This window comes from Hydra viridissima, unplaced genomic scaffold (genome assembly GCF_058129835.1).
Source record: "Hydra viridissima isolate aposymbiotic clone 2 unplaced genomic scaffold, HvirCarnegie_v1 scaffold_4, whole genome shotgun sequence".
Lineage (NCBI taxonomy): Eukaryota > Metazoa > Cnidaria > Hydrozoa > Anthoathecata > Hydridae > Hydra > Hydra viridissima.
In genome coordinates, this window is record NW_028324303.1 from 2,557,761 (window position 1) to 2,570,746 (window position 12,986).

At 29.3% G+C, this 12,986-nt stretch overlaps 2 non-coding genes across 2 annotated transcripts; one reads left to right on the plus strand and one right to left on the minus strand.

The window, feature by feature from the left end:
• Positions 1–3,351: 3,351 nt before the first annotated feature.
• Trnar-ucu (transfer RNA arginine (anticodon UCU)) lies at positions 3,352–3,425 on the plus strand. The gene has a single exon. It is a non-coding gene; the product is annotated as a tRNA-Arg (tRNA).
• Positions 3,426–5,992: 2,567 nt separating this feature from the next.
• Trnar-ucu (transfer RNA arginine (anticodon UCU)) lies at positions 5,993–6,066 on the minus strand. The gene has a single exon. It is a non-coding gene; the product is annotated as a tRNA-Arg (tRNA).
• Positions 6,067–12,986: the final 6,920 nt, after the last annotated feature.

Genomic DNA, 12,986 nt, shown 5'->3' on the forward strand with positions numbered 1-12,986 from the left:
ATTGTCTAAAGTAAAGTCATTATAATGAGACTTAAGTAAGGTCATTATATACAGGTTTAGGTCAACAGGAAAAATCTTTTGCCTCATAACACAAAAATGGTAATGAAAATCCAAAGTATTATTTCAAAAAAAATTGTTGCCCTACCCCTAAGGAGTTTAACTATTACATTAAGTTTGATATCGACACTATTTAAGAATTATTTAAGAATTATTTAATATTTAAGTATTCTAATGTAAAAGGTTGAGAAGAAATGAAAAGAAAGTTGCAAAAAATAACAAAGTTCAAACTTTAAACGGCCTGGAACTAGTGAAGGGAATTATTCATGGTCATAGGCTACAATTGTACTAGATTTCATTGATTTACATTGAGTGGTTTGGATTTTATCTTTACTTCTCCATGAGAGCAAAAAAATACTAAACTCGAATCTTAAAATTGATTTTTTTCCGCGAAAGTAATTCAAAGATTTCAAAATTTGTGTCACCCCATATAGGTTGAATTTCATGAGTCAGTTAGTTTGGCACTATTGGTATCTGTTATAACCGTGAATACAATCGGTTGATGGAAAACAGCAGGGGTTTTGGAGAGAAGGTATGTTAGCAGACAACCAATTGGATAGTTGGAAGTTCATTTCAAGGTATTTTCAAAAGGGAACTATTTAGATAATAATAAACAAATTAGATTGATTTTTTTCTACCCATACCTATTTTTTTCTACCCATGCCTGGTAATATAGGAAATTCACCAAAAATGTAATAGGCAACATTTCAGGAATCTGACATGCTATTGTTTTACCGGTTTTTTTTGTTGATTACAGATTTTTAATTACCAAGAAAAAAATAATTTTAGGGGTAAGAAAATTAGTTATAAAAAAGAAAAATAATTTTTCTTTCCATTTTTTAATTTATTCAAATAAAATCAGTTTATGTATATTTGTGTTATGTGTCCTCGGTAGTATAGTGGTAAGTATCCCCGCCTGTCACGCGGGAGACCGGGGTTCGATTCCCCGCCGGGGAGAGATATATTTTGTATACATTTTAATTTTTTTTTATTATTAAAAAAAAAATAAATTTCAACAGTAAAGGTTTTATTTTATAAAAACACCGTAGTGATATAAAACTAGTAAATTTTTATAAATGTATATTTTGTTATTTTTTTGATAAAAAATTACTTTTAAGCTGATATTGCAAGATTCGCAAATTCACGTCTTCGGATCCACAAATCTTTTCAAATACATAAGGATTTGAATGGGACTCCAAACTGCTATATGTTAGTTGAAAAGATGTCTTATTTTTAGCGTGGAGAAAATTAAATAACAGATTTGTTAAAGCCAGTTGAACCTTTATTTGTAAAAAATACTGAGTTAAGTTAAAAATTAAATCTTAGACATACAAGAAATGCATAATAATAAAAACGTTTTTGTAGGTTTATTTATTTAATGAAGCCTAATGGAAGCCCCAAAGATAAAACATGATGCATAAATACTCTAATTCGTGTCAGAAAAATTATATGATAAATTCTCCTCCAGAACGGATATCTTATTTTCTCATTTTTTTCTTTAACTTTGGGGAGGGGGGGGGGGGGGACGTTTAAATATAATCAAAACTTCAAGGACGCTTAGAATTTGAAAACATCTTTTAACAAAGATTCATTAAGACATCACAAAAAATCAGACGCCACAAGAGTTGTACAGGAGATGTGATTTGAATGGAATTAAATAATTATAATAATTTGAATAGTAATTAAATAAATTTTAATTGGATTTTTCGAATGTTTCCGGTTCTTAGTATGCTATTTTAAACATTTAAAAATTAAATTATTAGGAAGGAAAAGTTTTGAAAAATGAAAGCTGAAAAATGATTTTAAATAAATAAAAAGTAAATTAACTATTTTGTTGGTTGCAGACATCAGAAAAATGGAGATAAAAAAAAGTATTTTAATTGAGCTTTTAAAAAAAAAAGAATTTTGGGTTGAGATATCGTGATAATCAGAAGCATTGATCCTGTTAGATATGGATTCCTACAAATAGCTTGAGCCCTGAATCTGATTCCTGTCTGTGTTACCCCTGTATAGTTTATGCACCGAAGAGTAATAAAGAAAATGCTTTTTCTCGTTAAATTAATGCAAATCTATTGATTTTACAAAAGATAATACCTCTTCAGCAGTTTTACAGTCATAAGAATTAAGAACTGTAGTATAACTTTAAAGCAATAATAATTATAAATGAGCTAAGTAACTTAAACTAGAGTAATAACTATTTAGTCGGTGAAACAAAAAATAAAAAGATATTTTTAACATCTTTTCTTGCTTAGAAAATGAATCGCAACTTTAACATATTTCAATGCAAAATCGAATTATTGTTTTTGGCATATTTACATTTATATCTTTCATAACTTTTTTTACATTTATTAAACAATGTGGATGTGCATTGTGGAAAAACCATTTAAGTGTTCTTATCCCATTGTCAAAACCAATTTTAAGTTTATTTAAAAATGGGAGAAGGGGAGGGGGGGTATTGTCTCTTAGCTCTCCCCTCCTTCCCTTTCTATCCGCTAACGATTTTTACTGATCAGGTTCACATTATCTTTCAAACTGGTTGTGAAACTTCATTATTCAAGTTAACTATAAAACAAAAAAAATATTATTAAAACGTTACAGTTTAGCCAAATCAATTTTCAAATAAAATTACAAATGTGGTAGAATTCGTCTTGTTATCTTTTGCTACGAATTAACTACACAGGTTTAATTCACCTAATTATTTTTAAAAGTGATAACCTTTCCTTTATCTTATTTTTAATTCTATTTTAAAAAAGTGAAAAAATCTGAACCATTGAAATCTACTTTATCACAGTATTTATGCATACCTCAAAGTTTTCTTCACGAAAAGTTTTCATTAAAAAAAAGCATCATCAAAAAAGTTTTCTTCATGAAAAGAACAAATAAAAATAACTTAATTCTTCACTTTTCGATGTTTACATAGCTTGCCTGAAAAAATTGACCTACATGAATGGTGGCTAGTTACTTAAATGTAAACTAAATTAAAATAATTTAAATGCTAAAAGTTATAAGAAATACTAGAAGAAATACTAGAAGTTAAATTTAAATAATTTAGCCTCATAAAGGCGACTAAGAGCAAAAACAAATGTTTTGACAAATTAGATAAAAAATTTGAATAATAACCTAAAATCTATTAGGTTGTAAAAGCTAATAAACTCTTACCCTTTTAAAATATAATCTTGACCTTTGATCTAAAAATATATGTAAATCATAAATTGGAATATTAAAATTATTTTAATAATAGGTGCTTTTAATAAATATATAAAATTTATATATTACAATATCTATTTTATAACAGCCGCTGTAGCGCAATGGACTAGCGCGTTGGACTTCTAATCCAAAGGTTGTGGGTTCGACTCCCACCAGTGGTAGAAATATTCATTCTTTTATTTGCATAATATTTAACCCTTAACCGCGCTATTTTTGTAACTGGAAGAGAAAATTTATGAGTCTTGAAATTAACTTTAAACAGTCTCTAAAAAGCAAACAAACATATAAAAAAAATTCTTTTGGAAGGGCGAAAATTTGGGTGCGTGACTTTTTCGTCACAGTGAGCAGAAAAGGAAAAAAAAAATAAAAATTTGGAAAATAAAAAATTAGTAAATTCATATATTTTTATTGACACTAGTTGCAGTAATTAGGCATTTATTCAGTTATAAAAACTAAATTATGCAAAACATCATAATTGGTCCTGAAAATTAATTTTATTTGTAACAAAATTGCAAAAAAAATACGTGGGCGTTAACAAATTCAACCAATCACATCATTTCCCAGCTTTACAGGAAAAAAACCAGTGCGCTACGATATCGTTACAAAGCGCCGTTTAGGGTTAAATTATATAAATAAAATTCCTTTTTTTAATTTTAGAAATGACGAAATATAATCATATTAAATAATATGTAATTTTAAAACCATCAGTTTTTTTTTGTTTCGTTATAGCCCGAACCGAGCCAAAATCTTGATCTCGAAACATTCTGAAAAAATCAACTGAACAGAGCTGTTCTGAAAATTCTGTAATCGCAGGTTTGTCTTTACAGGATTTTTTTTGAACAGCTCTGTTTAAATGATTTCAGAGGTTTGCGATTGACAAAAAATTCTGAACTTCGTCGGAAATCAGAATTTCGATAAAAAAATTCCATAAAATAGGAACTTGATTGTCGGAATTTAAATAAAAAAAACTTTGGCTTCCGTTGTCCAGCAACAAATGTAATCAATCACGAAAGACGAAATTTTTATCGGTGGGAATAAAGTCGGAATTGGAGTTCTGTCGAAAATTCGGAATTCCGTCGAAAATTCGGAAAACGGTGGCTTTGAGTGCATTGAGACAGATGTACCAAAGCAATCAATTGGGAGTGCGTATGCCACAGCTTTATTAAACGAATGCTTTTGTGGTACTTAAGATTAAATAATTCTTTAGTTTCAGCTACACGTTAAGTGTTCGGGGTCACACGCCCTCTCTGCTAACTTAAATATTATTTTAGCTTTATGATCTTTAGTTGAAATTGAAAATTATAGTTTTTTTTAGTTTTTTTTTGTAAAAAACGATTTTTTGTTTGAATCTGAAAAAATGTTTAAGTTGTATTTTTTTTTTTTTTTTTTTTTTTTTTTTTGTTAGGGACATGTTTATTCAAAATGCAATAAAAACTTAGATTAATTTTTTAATGGAATCTTTAAACATCATTTTCGTTTTTTATATGATCATACCAATCAACATTGAGTAAAATCTTTGTCAAATTCAGCTTTTTAAAGTTTTTAAAGCACCTTTTAATCCCACATTCCAAAACGCAAAATTCACCTGGTTCAGGTGGAGTTTGCGTTTTGGAATGTAGGATTATTACAAATTGAGCAAAATGATCAGTAATTAAAACAACAACGTTGCCTAAAATTATATTAGAAGAATAAAAATTTAGAAAAAAACTTTTAGTTTTTCTCATAGAATGAGTGGTTATGCGTGTAGGCTGTATAACAAAAGGAAGAAGAGAATTTAAAACCATTGCTTTTTAAAAAAATGAAACCTCAATGGATGTATTGTATTTGAGCAAGTGAAAATTGAATCTCCCATTAACATAAACTTTTTTTTTGTCTAAGTTAACTTTCTCAAAAAGAAAATTTAGGTAGCGCTGTATAACAAAAGGAAGAAGAGAATTTGAAACCATTGCTTTTTAAAAAAATGAAACCTCAATGGATGTATTGTATTTGAGCAAGTGAAAGTTGAATCTCCCATTAACATAAATTTTTTTTTGTCTAAATTAACTTTCTCAAAAAGAAAATTTAGGTAGCGATCAACAAATTCAGATGGACACATCGATGGATGACGATATAAACAACCAACTGTTAAGTTGCTTTTTTTTTAGAATCTATTACTTCAACAAATACTGATTCGAGTTCTTTACTTTTAACCAGGATGAAGTCTCAGTTCTAATATTAAAGAATAAGCTAAACTTAATAAGCATAAAACCACCACCCTTTATATCTTTAGTTGGCGAGGGAACAGATACATATCCATATAAATCAACATTACTTATAGACATCATTATTGTGCAGGTTAGACTCAGCTATCGCGATGATCAGGCAAATTATCAAGATGCTAACAGTATTTTATAATCATCAATATGATATGGTAGTGAAGATATGTTTATACGGAGATAACTTAAAGAATTTCGGGACCAAGTAATTGTACCAAGGAATATCTACATACTTGAGTTGATTGAAGTGTAAAATAAATGATTGAGGCCTCCAAAAAGAGTTTTTCAAGTTTGCACTATCAGATTTTTTGCGAAGATATTGCTTATTCCCTTTTTGACAAAAAAAGCTTTGCAAAGAGGATTCCAATGTATAAAGCCTTCGAGAAAAGAAATTATTAAATTTAATCAGTTTATCATTAAAAAACAATTGTGGCATATTTTATTGCACACAAAAGAACAGGAAGTAGGGGTTGTACCGCTGGTGGGAGTCGAACCCACAACCTTTGGATTAGAAGTCCAACGCGCTAGTCCATTGCGCCACAGCGGCCATGCATATTTGTAACATTTTTAATATTTTGTTCTTAAAATTATTTAACAGAAGGTGAAATAAGTTTTTGTTGGCTATTACAAATGCACACACGAATTTTCATTACTTCTCAAAGAAAAAGATACCAGAGTTTTTTTTAGTTCCCTTAATAACAAATGATAACAAATAAACAAACTACTGCATCAGTCATTTGAAATAAATGGAACTTAAAATTATTTATTTCAACATTCAAAGTTCGTAAATTACATAAAAAAATTGACTTCATAAACATATATGGGTCATTCCAGTAGATTTCAACAATTTTCCATCTAAGTTGTTGGCACTATGTCTCAGATTTTGCTCTTCTTTTGAAATTATGTTAATAATAATAAAATATGAACAATTTGAAAATTTCAATGCATTTGCATTATCCGTTACTAAATTATCGGCATTAAAAGATTTGCGATGGAAGCCTACTTTTTAATAAACTGTATTTTTGGCATTTTAATACGTTTATAACTTTTTTCTGTAATATAATAAATGCATATTTTTTTATTTACTAAATAAATGTAACTTAGCCTAGATAAAAAACAAGGTGCAGCTTATTTATTTGATTTCAGAAAAAAAATATCAGCACACAAAACTTGAACAATTTTCATTAAATTGAAAAAAGTACTACTTTTATGCCATTATAATTTTTTTCTGATGTATAATAAACTATGTATAATTTTAGAACCATAATCTTTGCCATAAAAGTAGAATTAAAATTTAAAAAATCTTCATTTATTGTTTAACAGAAAAAATATATACATCGTTAAAAATTGCCATTGATGGAAATCGACAAATTTTGGGCTTAATTAAAATAGTCAGTAAAATTTTCTGATACCTTGTACCAAACTAATAATGACAGCAAATAATATTCATGTATAGTATATTATTTAGCAAATAAAAGTTTTCATTTATTCAGTAACATGTTAAAATGACACCTATTAAAAGATATGAGCGTTTATATATATTTATATATATACCCAGCAAGCACACAACGTTGAAACAACGTTGAAATAACGTTGATCGACGTTGATCAACGTTATTTCAACGTTGTGTGCTTGCTGGGTATATATATATATATATATATATATATATATATATATATATATATATATATATATATATATATATATATATATATATATATCTGTGTGTGTGTGTGTGTGTGTGTGTGTGTGTGTGTGTGTGTGTGTGTGTGTGTGTGTGTGTGTGTGTGTAAATTAAAGTAAAATGTAGAAAACTTTAAGCCATAATTAAAGAATTTTTTTTAATAAAGCACTTAGGTTTTTGTTTTTCTTTCATAGTATGTGTTAAATTGAAGTAAAACATCTTTAAAAACATATTTAGTTTTAAATTATTATAAACACTTTAAAGACATTGTAGTCACTAAAGAAACTAGTTTATAAGCATTTGAAATTTTTACTATTAACTCTTAGTTTATAGTAAAAATTTATTATTATTCAGGCATAATGACTAACAATACGTGTTCATTAGGTGATCATTTAAATCAAGAGTGCCACAAATTATCCTATGTCTCAAAGTCAGATGTTTGTGATATAACACATGAACATAAATATTTGCTTAGCGTGAGAACAGAAATTAGTGTACAAAACTTGAAGACAATTTGCACTCATCATGAAATGGAATATTTTCGATACTATGGCAATAATTTTCGTAGCTGTTGTAATCCTCTGAATCTTCACACAAAGGTCATTAAAAAGAATTTAACCCCTATAACTCTTGTTCATCACAGCATCCACAACTCCCTAATTCCTGGCCAAAAGATATGTTGTCCCTGCTTAAGAAAGCTGAGAGCAAAAAATGATGGAATCAGTGTTGAAATAGAAAATGATCCTGATTATATAGATGATGGACATATAAAAAAAAATGTTGAAGATCTCAACATAAGTTTAACATCGTTTGGACATTCCCCTATAATTAGCAAAAAAAGAAGCTATGAACAACTTCAAAGTAGAGTCAAAGTTAAAGTTCGAAGGCTGAATGAATCAGTAAACTCTGTTAATATCATTGAAGCCAGTGATGCAGAAACAACTCTTAAAGCAGAATCATTAGACTATTTTGTTATGAAGTTAAGGGAGAAGTATGACAGAGAAGTTAACATAACTGAAAAAATAAAATTGCTGACACTTGTCCCAATACATTGGACACTTGAATTTACAATGCAAGAGTTTAACACTACACAGTATATGGTAAGAGAGGCAAGAAAACTAAGGGATGAAAAAGGCATACTTGGAGATCGAATATTGGAAAACAACAAACCAAAGAAGTTGACACCTGATGTTACTAAAACAATAAAAGAGTTTTATGAAAATGAAGAAAATTCTCGTTTACTTCCCGGCAAGAAAGACTATATTAGTGTTAATACTGATGTAGGAAAATCACATAAACAAAAAATTTTAATTCTATGCAACTTAAAGGAACTTTATGCTGCGTTCAAATTAAAATACCCAGAAATAAAGGTTGGTTTCTCCACATTTGCCAGTTTAAGACCTAAATGGTGTGTTTTGGCAGGGTCTTCTGGTACACACAGTGTTTGCGTATGTCAGTATCATGAAAACCCAAAACTCAAACTTTGTGCTCTTGATAGTACCTTAGAGCTAAAAACCATGATGGCTATACAAGTATGCAGTGTAAATTCAGAAGAATGCATGCTCCACAAGTGTGAAAACTGTGGCGGAGTTAACGCTGTAAAGATGGAACTGGAAAGATATGCTACAAATAGTGTGTTGTTTTCTCGCAGCGAACACAACGTTTCAGCTCTACATTTTCTCTTCTCCTTAAAATTCCCCCTTTACAAAAAGTTTTCCTTCAATTTATACTATACAAAGAATCTCAAATATGCTCATAAAATAAACCGCTTAAACTATATTTACAACATATCAAATAAACTACGTCAATCAAATCCGCCGTAAATAGTTTCTTCACGCAATTCAATTACATAGTGACACTTACACTTTCAAACAATGGGTAAATGTTGACCGCAGTGAATTAACAACAATCACAGAAGATGCACATGTGTTCATTGAAAATTTAAGTCTCGATATTTGGAAACTATCCATTCATGAATTTGTCAGGCATAGACAAGCTGCATACCTTAAAAATCTGAAGGATTCCCTACCGCAAAATGAAATTCTGGTTATAGGTGACTTTGCCGAAAATTATACATGTATTGTTCAAAATTCCATACAAGCAGCATACTTCTCAGCCACTCAAGTGACATTACATCCATTTGCTGCCTACTACAACACAACCAATGGCTTAACATCAAAATGTTACTGCATACTGTCAAACTCCATGGATCATAACCATGTTGCAGTTCACTCATTCCTTAAAGAACTTTCACCAAAATTCAAATCATTGGTTTCAGAATTGAAACACATTCATTATTTCAGTGATGGATCAGCTGCACAATACAAAAATCGGTGAGTAATCTATACCTGTAATAATAGGCTTATTAACAACCTTTTTAAAGCTGTACAGCATACATTTCTACGATTTTAGATACAACTTAGTGAATCTTGCAAACCACAAACACGATTTTGGTGTAGAAGCCTCCTGGAATTTTTTTGCCACAAGCCACGGCAAAAATGTATGTGACGGTATTGGAGGTACTGTGAAACGAGTGTTGTCTAAGTTATCACTCCAGGGACACCTTCTTAACAATGCTGAAAGAATTATGAACTGTTGTATTGACAAGATTAAAGGAATAGAGTAAGTACTTTACACTCACTAACTGTATTTTATTTTGAATCAATAACATTGTTACAATTCAACTTCAAACATATCATGAATATTTGTTCAAATACAAAAATAAAATAATAATAAAATTGAAATAAAAAAATAAATGATAAAAAAAAAATAATTAAAAAATGGTAATGAATGAAAAAGTATGAAAAATAATTAGTAAAAATGATATAGAAATGAATAAATATGATTTTTAATTTTAGATTCATCTATGTTGATAAGTTAGCTGTTTCTCAATGCCAATCATTTCTACAGACTCGATACCAAAAGATGACTGGTCCAATAAGAGGAACCCGATCTTTCCATGCCTTTCGAATAACAGATAATGGTCTTGCTGCTTATACTCTCAGTGAGCATATCAATGGAACGCTTGTTATTCCAGTTAAAGAAAGCTTATTTAATAAAAAAAAGTAAATATAATTTTAATTAAAAGAAATAATAGCAATAACAATAAACAGGAAGCATACATTTTTGTAATTTATTCCTTTTTTGAAATTTCAGAAAAATCAAAGTATGTGAAAATATACAATCCACTTCTGTATCCAACACATTGACTGACATCAGGTGAGGCAATATATATTCCGATAAAATATGAGAAATAAATTATTAGTAAACTATTTATAATTGTCAATAACCATCATAACTATGATTAGTTTAGTTGATGATCAATTTTTTAACAATGATGTGCAATATATTAAATTATGAATTTAATCAGATATTCAGTCATTACTTAACATGTACAGCCTATTTTTATTTAATAATCTAAGACATTCATAATTTTATGTTGAAGAAGATTAGTTTACTGTCTAATCTTTATTTTTATATATAAATTTACTTTTCAGCATGATTCCTGTTATGGGAACCTGTGACATGAGCTCAAGAAATTCTGGGGAAGCCGAAATTGTACCCTAAAAGCACAAATAAAAGACAATTTTATATTTTTTGATTTGAAATAATGTATGGATGGCATCATTACTTTTGTATTGTTGAATAAAAATGTTTTATTGTAATATCAGTTTATGTAAAAATATTTCTAAAAATTAGTTATGGCGGAGATTAGTGTGCTAAATTATAAGATTATGTCATAATATATAATGGCCTGTCATTTTAACATGTTACTGAATAAATGAAAACTTTTATTTGCTAAATAATATACTATACATGAATATTATTTGCTGTCATTATTAGTTTGGTACAAGGTATCAGAAAATTTTACTGACTATTTTAATTAAGCCCAAAATTTGTCGATTTCCATCAATGGCAATTTTTAACGATGTATATATTTTTTCTGTTAAACAATAAATGAAGATTTTTTAAATTTTAATTCTACTTTTATGGCAAAGATTATGGTTCTAAAATTATACATAGTTTATTATACATCAGAAAAAAATTATAATGGCATAAAAGTAGTACTTTTTTCAATTTAATGAAAATTGTTCAAGTTTTGTGTGCTGATATTTTTTTTCTGAAATCAAATAAATAAGCTGCACCTTGTTTTTTATCTAGGCTAAGTTACATTTATTTAGTAAATAAAAAAATATGCATTTATTATATTACAGAAAAAAGTTATAAACGTATTAAAATGCCAAAAATACAGTTTATTAAAAAGTAGGCTTCCATCGCAAATCTTTTAATGCCGATAATTTAGTAACGGATAATGCAAATGCATTGAAATTTTCAAATTGTTCATATTTTATTATTATTAACATAATTTCAAAAGAAGAGCAAAATCTGAGACATAGTGCCACCAACCTTTTGTTGAATTCTACTGGAATGACCCATATATTTCTAAGAATAACAATCATTTACTTTATTGTATGAGAAAAAAAGATAATTTGCAAGTTGTTTGAAAATAAATACAAGGTGATTTAAAAAATTTTATTCAAAAAATCCTCCACCCGAATGTTGACCACTTAAAATAAGGCATTTTTGCGTCAATTTTTCAAAGATATCGATTTTCAATCTCACTCCACGTAACTCGAAGCATTTCTACATGACAGCAATATACAGAGTGCGGCATCGATTCGCGTAATTTTTAAAGCACTAAAAAATTATATTCATGGAATATTAATAGAAGAAAAATTGAAGATAGATGCTTTTCCCACCTTAACATTCAATTAGGTTTCCTTTTTTTTGATCACTCCTCAAGCCTAGGACGGAAGGACTGACAGGTACTGATTATATAGTTCCAGGACATTGAATTCAGGAATTTGATGACTTTAGTGAGTTGAGACTTAAGTGGGGCTTTTTGCAACCTTTATTCTCAACTACGCTCCACACACTATAGTCAAGGGGATTCAGGTCAGGGCTGGATGGCAGAAAGTGTTAAGGCCAGAAAAATATATATATTGTCCTGAAGATATTGTTGGATTTTTTGGACCCACGAGAAGGTGCATTGTCCTATTGAAAGATGTAATTGTTCTCTGAGAATGTCTTCTTCAGCTATGGCACTACATAACGTTTTAGTAAGCTGATATACACATCAGAGGTAACATTTTATTTCTCTTTGATGTAGATTGGAGGACATTTCCCTCCGTTAGAAGCGATGATTCCTTGTACCATGATGGACTGAGGGTAGTTGGTATGACACACAGGTGGTGCTTTGTCAACCTTCTGCACAATAAATCTGTCATTTCGCCTTTGAGCACACAGTCAACAGTAAAAGGTTTTTCATCTGAGAAAACTTTAACTGTTGACAAAGCATGGCTATTCAGCTGATTCAGAAGCTTCTTTGATTGCTCCAATCTCAAAGTTTTTAGCCTTTCTGTCGAAAGTTGGCATGTAGGTTGGGCCACACTGACTTTTCGAAGTGTTTTTAGAGTTCTTCTATCAACAGTTTGCTCAATGTTGATGAGACTATCCTCTCATCAACATTGAGCAAACTGTTGTCTTTCTGATAGACATAATAGAATTCTTTTCAACAAGCTTTTTAAGCTTTTCTGTGAACTTTTAATGAACTTTCTTGTTCACTGAAGAGGGCATTTAGGTTCTCTCAGCACTGTCACTCGTAGTTTAACCGTTTGAATGTAATATAAAGTTCTAAAACAATGTTCTATACCGCTTTCAATCGGCTGGAAAATTATTTGAAAGATTTTTTTTGAGCTTAGAAATGATATGAAAGTATTTTT